The following is a 13,134-nucleotide window of genomic DNA, read 5'->3' as shown; positions in this document are numbered from 1 at the left end:
CAGGCATCATTGTCACTATCTCTCCTCTAGAATCTCTCCTCATTTGGGAGAAGCCTTGGTGGTGGGGCACCTCTGAGGACCATGTCTTCTCCACTCCCACAGCCACAACTCTTTATTTACCTAGTCCATAGACAATTGTGTTTTTTGCCTGGGCTATGATCCCATTTTATTCTTTCTGCTTCTCCCATATTTTTAGTTGAAATGAACTAATATCTCATTAATATCTGTAATCCATTTGTCTATGATTTTTTAAAGACATGTAAAATCCTAATCCTATGTGAGATTAATTGCCAATTCTAATTCTTAAATTGGAACCATGTGACATTTTCTTTAAAGTCTATTAATCATATTTATCAATAAGAAAGCTTACTTTTATACTCTTTTATATTCATTATAGCTAATGACTTTTTGTTTTGTTTTTGCCCTCTCTGACCTGTTTTGAAACTGCCCTTTCAAAATTACCCATAGTGTCCCAAGAAATAAAGTAAGTATGACAAATCCCAAAACTCCTGAACATTTCTGTAGGAAACACGTTTTCTTGACACTGTCCACACCAACTGAATATTATGAAACCTTGTTTCCTTTCATCTCTACACCCTGAAGAAAAAAAATAAAAAGTTCGATTTCCACATTACATCAAGAATTTAAATTTTCCTGTGGGATATGGAACTCTGTAACACCTCCAGCAAAATAGTCTATACTTCTCCTTAAATCTTTACAATTATTGTTTTTAAGAAAGCAAATTAAACAAAGCAAATGGTGACATTGGATTGGAGTTCTCTAATGCAAAATGATAGATCTCAGAGGGCCTTTTAAAAATATACCTTACCTAGTTGCTATTTATTATCAAACATAGCTAAATGTTTGTAGTGTGTGAATATTTTAAAACAAACCTATCAGGGTGTCTGAGTACAGAGTTAAGTCAATAGTTTGCAAACATCTCTTTGTTTCTTTAGACGCATTTAGCTACTGATATATCTTTTTCAGTGAATGAAGCAGACCTGCACACATACAATAAAGGAAAGCAAAAATTACCAGGTTTGGACTTTGCTTCACAGCCAGAAAGATTCTGTTGAGCCTGCCAGCAGGACATCTTGCGTATTAATACTCTACCTGGAAGAGCTGACATGTTGAAAATGAGATTAACACCTTCCTGTTTTACATTAACTAAGGCTAAAGTGTCATTTGCCTTATCAGGAGAAAAAAAATTCAATACTGAAATGATAGGGTTGCCAGCAAGGTATGGTTTTAAGCAAATGTTGAAATACTAAGTAGGATTTTTTTGTGTGGTGGTGGTGAGTCTTTGAAGATAAATGCGTTGTGCGAATAAAAGTCAAAATAATCAGGATGACTCCAAGACTAAATACAAACACGTGGAGCACAGCAACTCCTTTTCAGGCCAATACTAATTGACATTTGGCTCGTCGTAAACAACTCGTCAGAGCACTTAAAAAATAATAAATAAATGAATGAATGCACGATGTCAAAGAGTACTGATGCCTTAGTATGTGTTGCCAATTCCAAACCAGCCTAGAAACAGAAGAGCTAATATAAATGATTTATTTGTTCAGATATAAGATAGCACTTTTTAATTCCCTCACTTCACAACCCATCCAGTTATGTATTTACTAAAGATGAGCATTTAGATGAAAAAATATTAAAAATTCTAATGTAGGGAAGTCTCTGGATCATTGTCAAATACGGTGTGGGAGGAGTGGGCCAAAACTGGCTCCATGTTCCTCTCCTCCAAAAGGACCCCAAACAGAAACTGGTGGGCTTTTCTCAGGCTGTGAAGGCCAGGCGGTCATCCACACTATCAGGGATAGCTCCCTTCTGCTGCACGGGGCACACTTGTAGGAGTGGCAGAGAGTCCAGAAAGGAAGACAGGAGTTCTTTGTCCTCCAGGCCTCAGAGTCTAACTAATTGTACTGACAGGTATCAGTGATGGCTAGAGTACAAAGTGGACTCCAATCAGAGCAGAGGCATAAACACCTGAAATGGGAGCAGTGAAAGGAGGGAGAAGAATACTCCGGGGACGACCTGGGACAATTTCCTGGAGGAGATACGGTGTGAGCTGGATCCTGCAGGATGAATAGGATTTTAACAGGTGGGAAGGGAAAAGGATGGTGAGGGCTTTCTAGGTAGAATGGACCAATTCATTATATTTTGACACCATGATCACATAGAGCATTATGGTTAAATAGACACCTAAAATACATCAATGGAAAATATGTTATTACAGAAAATGCTGTCAGCAATCCACTTAAAACAAAAAAACTACCTATACATGTGGACTGAATACACAAATGGTAAGAAAAAGAGAGAAAATGAGACTTTATTCTCCTTGCTAAATGTCTACTATTCGAACCTTAAGAATAAAACATACCAGTAGCTATTGTTTCTATTCATTTCAGAGCTTCTAATTGCTGCTATCTCATGGGGTCTCCAGGAGAAGGAAGGAGGAAGGGGAAATGAAAATGCACGAGATTTTCAGGAATGCCAACAATGTGAAGTTGGAATCCCACTCTAACTACTTTCATTCATTGTTCCAAAGGTGACACTGGTCCTTGTGTTCAAACGGAGCAGGAGGAGGACAAGCAGTTTTAAGGTGGCACAAAGGAAGGCAACTTGATGCCTCCTTAAGGAGAAGCTGCAGAGGGCTGTGCTGGTGGGGACGGTGATAACAGCAAAAACAGCAATGTGAGATGGAAAAGAGTGCTGCGGTGGGATGGAGGGGGGGGAGCAGTCCTGCTAACTTGGGATGAGGTAGGAGGAAGAGGTGGAGGTAACTTGGACAGGTGTTTGAGGAGGATCTGTGAGTGATGCAAATGCAGGGGCAGCAGAAGCAGCGAGGCAGGATGCAGGAACATATCCAGGGAGCTCCCAGGAATAATGGAGAGCACACGTTGCATCATCAGGATCATTGAGACCCGAATCCTCTGGGGAAGTCATGTCTTTTTTGTACTAAATGTTTTGAAGCAGAGCTTGGGGGTGGAGTGAAAGAGGAGGGGAAAATCACTGGGAAAAATTAAGCAGTCTGAAAGGAGTGTAAGATTATGAAGATAAATGTTTACCTCTCTGCTGCATTGTATCTCTTGAAATGAAACTGTTTTTGAATAGTGCTGCATCCGTACTGCAAGAATGTGGGCATTGTGAACAAATTGACTGTCTCAGATGATTTGACACATTTTGATTTCTGCTTAGGAAAATATCTGTTAATCCTATTAGAAAGAGAAGGAGAGGGTCCTGAGTAGGAATGTAAGAGATCAAATCACTTACCATCTTGCTCACACTCTCCCACCGCCAAGGTCTTAAAGTCAGCATTTCCACAAGACCTGGCGCCTCCCCCCTGCCCCACCTGGCACTGCATCAAGACCCCTACTCCACCTCCCCATCCTTGCCATGGCCCTGGCGAAAATCAAGACCAGACTGGATGGTTGCCTTGTCGCTGGCAAACTAAAGCAGAAAAGACCCGATTTTATGCTTTCTTTTCATGTAGTTTTGTTTTCTTTTCCTCCCTCCTCCCTTCTATCCTTTTCTCTTTCTTCTCTCCCCCCCCCCCCTTTCTTCTTTATAAGGTTCGCTGTTTGCTAATATCCAACTCCAGACCATTCTTCCTGTTTGGCAAAGGAAGCAGTTTTATTGTTTGGTATCCCCAGGGGGGATATGGTGTCTATGATGTTGTCTAGGCCCAGCCTCCCCTAGGAAGGTTAACTACCTCCAGCTTACTCTCCGAGGGGGCAAAGGATGGCAACCACACGCTTGAGCACCAGCCATCCTCTTTTGCCAGAAAGTGGAGCTGTTCCCGCCCTGGTCTACCTCTGCTTCCCACGATGGTGTATCTCAGCATCGTAGGGCAACTCACTGGGACCAGTCGCCTGGAATCTGAGTCGATAGAGTACAAATTAGGAACAAGGGAAACAGAAGACTTTTCCCCCCAACTACTTCCTGAAAAAGGTTCTTCTGGGAGCAACACCCTAGTCTGATCAAAGGATCTGTTCATCTGTCTCAAGAGCCAACGCTGGAGCCCAGCATGTAGCTAAAAATATGCACTCACAGTCCTAGAAAATTGTATTCATTAGACTCTACCTACAGGTCCTCACCCAGAATCTGCTCTATGCCAAAGCAGCGTGCTGCTGTTAATCCTCCTTTATAGATTAGGCAGTAAAATAAAGAGGGTGGGGCTGAAATGCAGGGGAAGCCTGCACACGTGTTTGGAAAGGAAGAAAAGCAAAAGCACGGGGATTTCTTGCTCTCTCCTTTACGTTCCCAGTTGCTGGGGTTGTCCAGAGAGATGCAGGGCTTTTTCATGTTTATAGTATTTTCACTTCCACGGGGTTAGTGCTACTTATAAAATGGGAATTTAGAGACAGAGCAAATAAATGCTTTTCAAACTGGGGCACGTTATTATTTTGGGGGTCCATCTTCCCCTCTTCTTTATATGTGAGGGAGGAAATAAAAAGCACCAGAGCTGACATTACTGAGCACTTACTACGTGCCCAGCACTGGGGCGAGTGCGTTATACATGGAATCTCCGTTCCTTCTAAGATACCTGGGAGGTAGGTACTTCTGCTCACCACCACTTTGCAGAGGAGGACACTAAGCTTGCAGAAAGGTGAAAGAACTCAAGCAAGTGAGTGGCAGAACTGGGATTCGAACCCGAAGCTTCCAAAAGTCTTGCTCTTGATATCTGCGCCATAAGGCCATCTCTACGTAGTTCCTGTAAAAATACGTCTTACGGCTTTCTTCTGAGATCTCGGTGACTGCATCTTAATAACAATTATGTCATCATCTTCCTCTTTACGATTTTCTGCCCTCAAATAGTAGGGTTCCCTGAAGGCAGGGACTGTGTCTCCCTCACCTCTGCACCTCCACGACCCTTAAAACAAAGTATCTTGCACAGAATAGGAGCTAAAGAATTATTTGTTGAAATGCACTTTAGAGTACCTCTGAATCTAAATAAAGCCCATCTAAACAAGTCCATTTCCCAAACACTGGGGTTTTCCTCTTCTTTGTAGCCATCCTCTTCTTGTTTTGTTTTCAAAAGGTTGATTTTGAACTGGAGGGACATTGCAGTTGTCTTGTCACTTAGCGTGATTTGAAAGTGAGAGTCTGTGTAGTGCTTTAGCCTGCCCTCAGCAATCAGGCCTCACACTCACGAGGCTCTGATTGTAGGAGTTGCCTTATTTGCATTGATGAGGATGAGCCAGCTGCTAGAGCATACAGAACTGCACCTGACACAATCACCGAGTTCAGGATTAGCGCGGGGAATCAGGAATCCACTGCGCTGCGTGGCAATCTCAGCCCTACATTAGAGTCACTCATGCAAAATGACCCAAATTTGCAATGAGCACAATTAGCAATCCAAAGATGCATGTTAATTTGGGGGCCGATATTTTCCTACATTTCCCTAAATTAAAAATAATAAATATACTCTTTCCTAGTTGAGTCTAGGCATGAAAATAATTCAGGGGATTGTGAGTTTGTACAAAATGCATAAAGCCCCCAAAATGTGGATTTCTCTGGGTAACTAGTCCCCAAACATGCACACACACATATACACCGGAGGGAGGTATTAAGTTTGGCATCAAATATGGTAAGATCTTTGTGGTGTCACGTTCCTTTTTGAGTCAGTAGAAAACAGCCATTTACAAGGATAAAAATACTAGAAATAACAATAGCTATGATATGTGGAAAAGGAAAATCGAAGCTTTAAAAAAGGGATTTGATATTTTCTATTATGTATTAATATTTCTGAGGCTATGTTTGGGTCACATATAACCACAGATACACTCGGTGATTTCAGGATTTTCTAAAAGTGCAAGAGATTATGTCGAATTTTTATTAAAGAGAGTCTATAAATCAAATGGAACATTCTCAAACCCTGTACTGTGTTTCCATATGTCTGCAGTCTAGAGGTATTGAAATGCTCACCTATACTTTAGGAAAAAAAAAAAAACACAACATTTTGCAAAAATGGAATAAATGATCATTTGAAGCAAAAGCATGCAGTTCAAAAGCTAAACCTCCCATTGGAGAACAGAAAATTTAATGAGCTTTTAATGGAATGCAATGCTCAGAGTAGTAAATTATTTGTTAGTTGACGATGCAATCAGCATGCTGATTAAGGTTGCTTGGTTTTTTACTAAACATTAACTGAATGAAAACGGGTAGTCCTTGTTCTGCTTGGGGGGCTTTAAGGAAGCAAATGGACTTTCAGAACAGAGATTGTCAATAAAGGTGAGTGCACTCCAGGTGTCATTTGAATATGATGATAAAATACTTCTGATAAATATTTAAAAGCATTTTAAATCCACAATGTTCGCCTAGTGTATTGTGGACTCTGTTTAAAGAAACAGTGGGCCTTAGCAGGCCTAACGACCATCCCTCTCTCTCTCTCTCTCTAGAAAGAAATATCTAGATCTGCTTTCTTTTATTGCAAAAGAGAAAAAAGGGAGGGTGGTATGCTTTGAAAATATAAGCCAGCATGGACTCTGAGACCAGGAACTGTTTGGAATGGGAACCTACAAAAAAAGACAAAAAAGGACAAAAATCAAAACAAAGGAAAATATTCTGACAGCAAATAAAGGAAGAGACATCTGTTTCTCTGGATAGATTAAGATAAAATTTTAATGAAGCAGTTTTGATATTCTGATGTTTTAAAATAATTGCCATTAAAATACATATATATTTTTAAATCTGTAAATGACGGCATTCTGAGGGCAAGAAGTATTGTGATATCGGAGTTATATCCTGTCTCATTCAGGAGGTCTGAAGGGGGAGTGAGAGAAAAAGAACAAAAATTGTAAATAAATTCTATAATGCTTATTTTTGTTGTTAGATGGTTGATACAGAATTTATAAGGTCTGTCATTTACCATATATTAATCGATATATACATTTACTATAAATTATTGTTTCTGAGAGGGATTTTGTTACTAACTCTGTTTAAATTGCTAGATTTCTTCCCCCCTCGAAAGAAGGGTGTTTTTTTGTTTGTTTTGCTCTCTACCAATTGCAGAATTATGGGTTTGTAGGTTAATTTTCTTTGAACAGCTACAAAGTTCTTTTTCTATAAATCCTAATTAGTTTCATCATTGGTGATTCTCTGGCAATGATCAGATACCCTTAAAATCCGATAAATAACTACCTCTCACTTTTAACTATTCCTGTTTATGACCCAAGAGGTTAAAAGCCTTTGACTGGCATTTGACTTCTGACCTCATATAAATGTTATCTTATCAGTTCCTGCTTGTTAACTTGTATTGAGTGCTTGTCCCTGATGGCTTTTAGATAAAGGGTTGTGGGCTTTTTTCTTTTTTTTTTTTTCCTTTTTAATATATTTCCTATAGGAACTAAACCATTTGCTTTGTTCTATGCCTAGTGCACTCCAGTCTAGAGAGTAACCTGCTATAAATCTGTGATAAAGCCCTAAATACACTTTTATTTATTCTCAACATTATTTTAGTTTAGCTTTATGGGTGGGATTTGATCATTGAGAATATATGTTTATTATAATTAAGAGCAGTAATTACTAGAGATCTTAATCCTTTAACATGTTAGGGAACTGGTTAGCTTGGTATTCTCTCTTTTTTAAAGAAATGCAAAAAATAAAACACACACACACACACACACAACAATTTTAGCTTTGCATTTTGCACCAGCATGAGATGAGTTAGAGAGATAATTTATGGAAATCTTGTCTCCCCAGACTTTAGAAGTCTGCCTAATGAGAGAGTCATCAGTAAGATATATCTTTTTTAAAAAATCGAATCCAGACCAGGAACAGGGCATTTTCGAACCTTTGGGGAGGAAGGAGGTGGCCTGGAGCCCTCCTTTGCCCTTCTGTCCTAAGAATTAAGAAGGATTTCGGCCTTTTATTCCATTTGCAGCTGTGTGTGTGGCTCACACATTCAAGTGTGTATGTATGTGAGTCCAGTTACTGTGTACAAATCTAAATACATTTGAATGTTTGCATTTTAATCTCTCCATACCTCGATGGCATTGTGAGAGCATTCTAGGCAGATATGGGTGCCTCCGAGGCTGCCTCATTTGCAAATGACCTACAATGTGATTTCTAAACAAAATATTACATTAATTTCTATGTGGAAAACAGGCAGTAAGGAGGGGAAGGAGGAAGGGGCAGCCATCTTGGAGTCATTTTGCCTTTTAGCCTCTTTTCTCCTCCCCAGGCTCGAGAGTTAGAATATTATCTTTATTTTTAATTGGCCTTGAATGTAATGCAGTAAGCACATACAAGAGACCTTTGTATTCGTGTTTGGGGTAGGAAAAAGTTGTAACCTCTTTGGACTTTAAATAATAACTGCGACTATAGACAAACTACACCTATTCTTCTCAATCCTTCTAAATAAATATACATATAAATGAAGCATATGCCACAGCTTGTAAGAGACCTGTACAAAACCTATTAAGGGAAACAAATGTCTATTTGGACCATTCATTTACTGCTATCTAAAGAATTAATATGTCAGTAAAGTTATCTGCCCTTCCTCGTCTCCCATTCTTTCTCTTCTCCCCAAACACACTCTCACATGCACACACACAAACACACGCATTCAGACACCCCCAATCTGCAGAAATGGCAACTCTGGAAACTTGCTTGCATTTTTTTTTTCTTTTTTTAAATAGGAATCCCCTTTCTCTTAGGTCTTAAGTATTTCAGAAAGTAAAGAAGGCCAGCTTTTATTTTTTATTTTAATTTTCTGTGTGTGGAGAGCTGCTCTGGCTCTGTAATGTCCTAACACTGCTTTCATCATGCTCATATTCTGGCGACACACAGGTTTAATACAATTTGTCCTAACTTTTCATTTCAACCATTGCTTTTCTCAAAGTGGCCAGAGTTTAAAGACTGCAAAAGCAAAGGGAAAAGAAATACCACGGCAGGGGGAAAAACAAACCAACCCCCAAACTGGTGCTGGTATTCACAGCATTGACACATTCTCAAATGTTTTCTCTGTAGTTATAACACAAAAGCGCTTTCTTCCCTGTTTTGATGTGTTAAAGACGGGAAAGAGAGAGGACACTTGGAAGTGGTAAAGTAAGTATTTGGAAGCACAGAGAAGGTGTTTCTCCTTTGAATATCCAGCATGTGTCAATAACGTGTAGTTGCTTACAGTTGAAGATTAATTAAAATTTTTTAAATGGAGAGGGGATGAAAAGTTAAATCTAAGCAAGTTGTGTCACATCTGCTGAACTTTTAAGCTACCAGTGTTGCCTTTCTGTGTGTAATTAGAAGTAGGTCCGAAGCCAGTCATTCTGCTATCTCTGAAATAAGGATAACCAGGATGCTAAGTCCCTCTGGAAAGGGTGTGAGGGGATCGATAACAAATTATCATCTAATTTTGGTATTTGGCAGAAGAAACCACAAACTTTTTTTTAAAAACTCCTTTAATGTCAGTAATCTGAAGCAATGTCAGTTATTTTTCTAGCCAATATTATTTTGCAGATTGTTTTACTGGGTGAAACAAATAAGGATTTGAAAGACAAATAATGACCTGATTCCTAAACACTCTCTCCTATTCTCATGGCCAAATTCTCTGAGTTGAATCCCAGAGTTTTTGCCATTGTATTTTGTATCCTGGCTTTAAAAAAATAAATAAATAAATAAATAAATAAGATTGAAACATGTAAGCTAGATGATTCCAAAACTGGTGTAAGTTACACTACCACTTTTTAAAGATGTAATTAATACATTAATATAGAGAGGTGAGCCTTAGTATACCCAAAGCAGAAAAAAAGTGTTCACTTAAACCAGTTTCTATATCAATCAAAGTGAACTGCCCGAAACATTTTTGGTATAATATTTTGAAATGTAGTTAGAGGAAGAAGATGAAGGGGAATCAAGGCCCTTGGTTTTTCTGCAGAGCTGTATCACCCAGATTTATAAAGTTTCCTAAGGGTGTATTAAAATATATTGCCTTTGTGTGTTTATATGTTTATAAACTTACCTCAGGAATATATTAGGAAAGACAGCCCATTTGATTTTTTTCCCCCCTGTTTCTTGTCAAAGATCAAACCTGCTCTCTCTGGAAAAAACAGAGACTTCTGGGTATCATGGCCTTTTTGTATTTCAGCAAAGAAGTAGAGGACCTAGAGTCAGAAATATCAACATTTCTAGGACTCAAGTTATTACTGTCAAGGTTTCACTTCCTTCCTTTGTAAAGACTGATGGAAATGGGTTTCTGATTTCCTTGGTTTCTGTCCTCTCTTTTGCGTGTTTTCTTTATTTGTGTAAATTAGCTTTGTCCCTTCTTAGTAGAATGTTTAGTTTGGGCACAGGCTTTCCCAGATAGATTCTCATTCTCATTCCCCTCATCTTCTCTTGATTTTGGAATGGGGAGTGTGGTTCCTTATTTTAAAAGCTTTGTAATTCAGACTCAGAGAGCCAGTACTCCTTCTACCCATCTGCACGCACTCAAGGGTCATACCCAAGATCATAAGCCATGTTTGTATCCTTCTTATGGGAAAATGATAAAATAATATCCACAAGGATATCAGATACTACGGGCATGGCCTGGACACACACCTTGCCTCTTCCCCTTGGCCTCGCCTGCCCTGAAGAAGGAATACATCCATCTCCAAAGTTGATGCTTAGGAGTGACCAGTCAGATGCTAGCAGGTCAGCTGGCTGTCCTCTCGGACAGAGGGGTCCATAAATCAGAGACGTGTTGGTGTGGTTGAAAGAGGAAGGTAGTCTAGCCCGAGGGAAGCCACGTAAATCTCTCCCAGAGCATTGTTCCTGGTAGGGAGTGGGGGTGAGAGTTGGGGTAGCTCCTGGGGCCGCGAGCTGTTATTAATGCCCCGGCCCTCCTGCAGTGGGTGCTAACTTGTTGTGCATGAGAGCTGCCACCACCCTTCCCAAACATCGGGCGCTTGGAAAAGTCAAGCACTGCTGAGCCCTGATTTTCATTTAATAGTCAAAACCAAGATGCATTTGGGCTATGATGATAGGACAGCTCCCTTGAAAAGATTATTTGAACTACAAAGGCATTCATTTAGGGCTAGCGATGTTGCAAAAGGGCCTGCTAGAAATTAGCAGCCTGTCCCGGTATTTGGAGAGCAAGAGTGACAACTTATTGGAAGTTCTCAAGGAATCATTTATATTTCACACTCCACTAGGCAGCTGATTTGAGATTGTCTGTTAGCATAACAAAGGCTCTGAGCCTGTGAACTTCAGAAACCTTTCGACCTCTTAGCTGCTGGCATGAATAGCCCCCAGTCCTGCCTATAGAGATCTCCCAAAGCTCCCCTGTTCGTGGCTAAATTGTTAATCAGGGTAATTTAATATAGTTTTCAATATGCCTCATCTCTTATTGGGAAAGGTATTCACAGCTCCCCTACCCCTGAAAAAAAAAAGTTCTTTTATTCCAGTGTGAGGGGCAGCTGCAGACAGACCCCCGCCCCTCGCGGCGGGCCCGCTCCCGCTCCGCGGCCGCCCGGTGCAGGCCCCGAGCAGGCCCCGGCGCCGCCTCCGCACGCCCGGCCCCGCCGCCCCGGGCGCCTGCCCGTCCCGCCACGAGCCGGCGCAACCCAGGCCCGCGCCGCCGCCGCCGCCGCCCGCTCGGGGCCGCCCCGCGCGCAGGCACAGGCACAGGCGCACGCGCTCCCGCACACGCCACACCCCCTCCGCCGCCCCTCCCCCCGCTCCCCTCCCCCGCCCCCTCCCCCTCCGCCTCCGCCTCCGCCTCCGCCTCCCCCTCCCCGCCGGCAGCCCCGCAGCCCCGGCCTGCCCGCCTCCCCTCTCCCCTCCACCTCCCGCTCCCAGGCCCCGCAGCCTGCAGCAGCCCCCTGCCTCGCCTCCCCTCTCCCCTCTCCCCGCAGCCCCCTCCCCTCGCCTCCCCTCTCCCCGCAGCCCCGGCCTGCCCGCCTCCCCTCTCCCCTGTCCCCGCAGCAGCCCCCTCCCCTCGCCTCCCCTCTCCCCGCAGCAGCCCCCTCCCCCCTCCCCCCTCCCCTCCCGCCCGCAGGCCTCGAAGCCCGGGCCTCCCCTCTCCCCTGTCCCCGCAGCCCCCTCCCCTCGCCTCCCTTCTCCCCGCAGCCCGGGCCTGCCCGCCTCCCCTCTGCCCGGTCCCCGCAGCCCCGTCCCCCCGCCTCCCCTCTCCCTCCCGCCCGCAGCAGCCGGGGGTCGGGGCCCTCAGGCCCAGGCCCCCTAGTTAGCGGGAAAGAGCCGGGGCGCGACGCGTTCCTCTTAATCCACTGAAGACCCAAGAGGTCTCCTAGGATAGTGTCCAGCGGTTCGAGAATCGAGTATAAAACTCAGATTGTCGCCACACTGTCTCCTCCCAGACAGGCCTGCAGCCGGCCCGCGCCTTCCTTCCCCTCTCCTCCCAGCATATAAGGTACAAAAGGCAAGTGAATAAAGCCCATCACGAGCGAATGAATCCCCATATTCAGGCAGCCACGGTTCAAATATTATTATTTTGTCTTTTTGTTTTGTTTTGTTTTGATGTTGTGTTTCTCATTCCCCGTGTGCAAAGCCAGAAGAAAAAAATCATACAAGGAAGGGGGAAAATTGGAGATCACGCTTTTTCAAAATGGAAGGATACAATCTCTTATTTTTTCCACGTGAGAATTTTAAGACACCTGAAATCTTATATTTTTACATGGGAATTTTTAAGACTTCTGCAAAATGTTATCTGAGCATGTCCTGATTGCTTTGGTGGTGATTTTCTGTGCAATTGTGCTCTGTCTTTGTGCGGGTTGAGGCCCTGGGTCTTGCTTCTCCCTGGAACAGCCATTTCTCGTTAGCCCTGGCTTGGTTGGTGTCCTTGCCTCCCAGCCTCCCACACTGGGATAAAACCAGGATCTAGTGCCTGAACTATTTTCTTGGAATTTGCTCTAGTTAGAGTGGTGTCTGATGAGGGTGTGGACTTCCTTCACTCACTTGGGATCCTAGTCTACCCAGCCTCTCAAAACTGCTGAGATGGGAGACGAATTCTGTTTATAGGATCCGAGACAGAATTACTAACCTCCAAAACCTCCAGAAGTACAAATAGAGACCCATAATTAACAAAACAAAACAGCTCAGCCTCTTTCTCAAGATAATCTTTCTTGGAGCTAAAATAAATAAATAAATAAATAAATAAAAGATTTTAAAAATCTGTTTTCTAGTCAATTT

At 42.5% G+C, this 13,134-nt stretch overlaps 1 long non-coding RNA gene across 4 annotated transcripts in view; it reads left to right on the top strand.

Annotated features, from left to right (window-relative positions):
- Positions 1–6,086: 6,086 nt before the first annotated feature.
- LOC144294081 (uncharacterized) overlaps positions 6,087–13,134 on the top strand; it is a 38,470-nt gene continuing 31,422 nt past the window's right edge. For 3 of the 4 annotated variants that reach the window (XR_013361481.1, XR_013361489.1, XR_013361488.1), the window contains exon 1: positions 6,087–6,240. This is a non-coding gene — a long non-coding RNA (uncharacterized LOC144294081). Of the gene's footprint in view, positions 6,241–12,116; positions 12,356–13,134 lie in introns of those variants that run through there. The other variant, XR_013361492.1, reaches the window with a different exon arrangement.

The sequence above is a fragment of the Canis aureus genome, chromosome 2 (assembly GCF_053574225.1).
Source record: "Canis aureus isolate CA01 chromosome 2, VMU_Caureus_v.1.0, whole genome shotgun sequence".
Lineage (NCBI taxonomy): Eukaryota > Metazoa > Chordata > Mammalia > Carnivora > Canidae > Canis > Canis aureus.
This window is presented reverse-complemented; position numbering and strand designations above follow the sequence as displayed.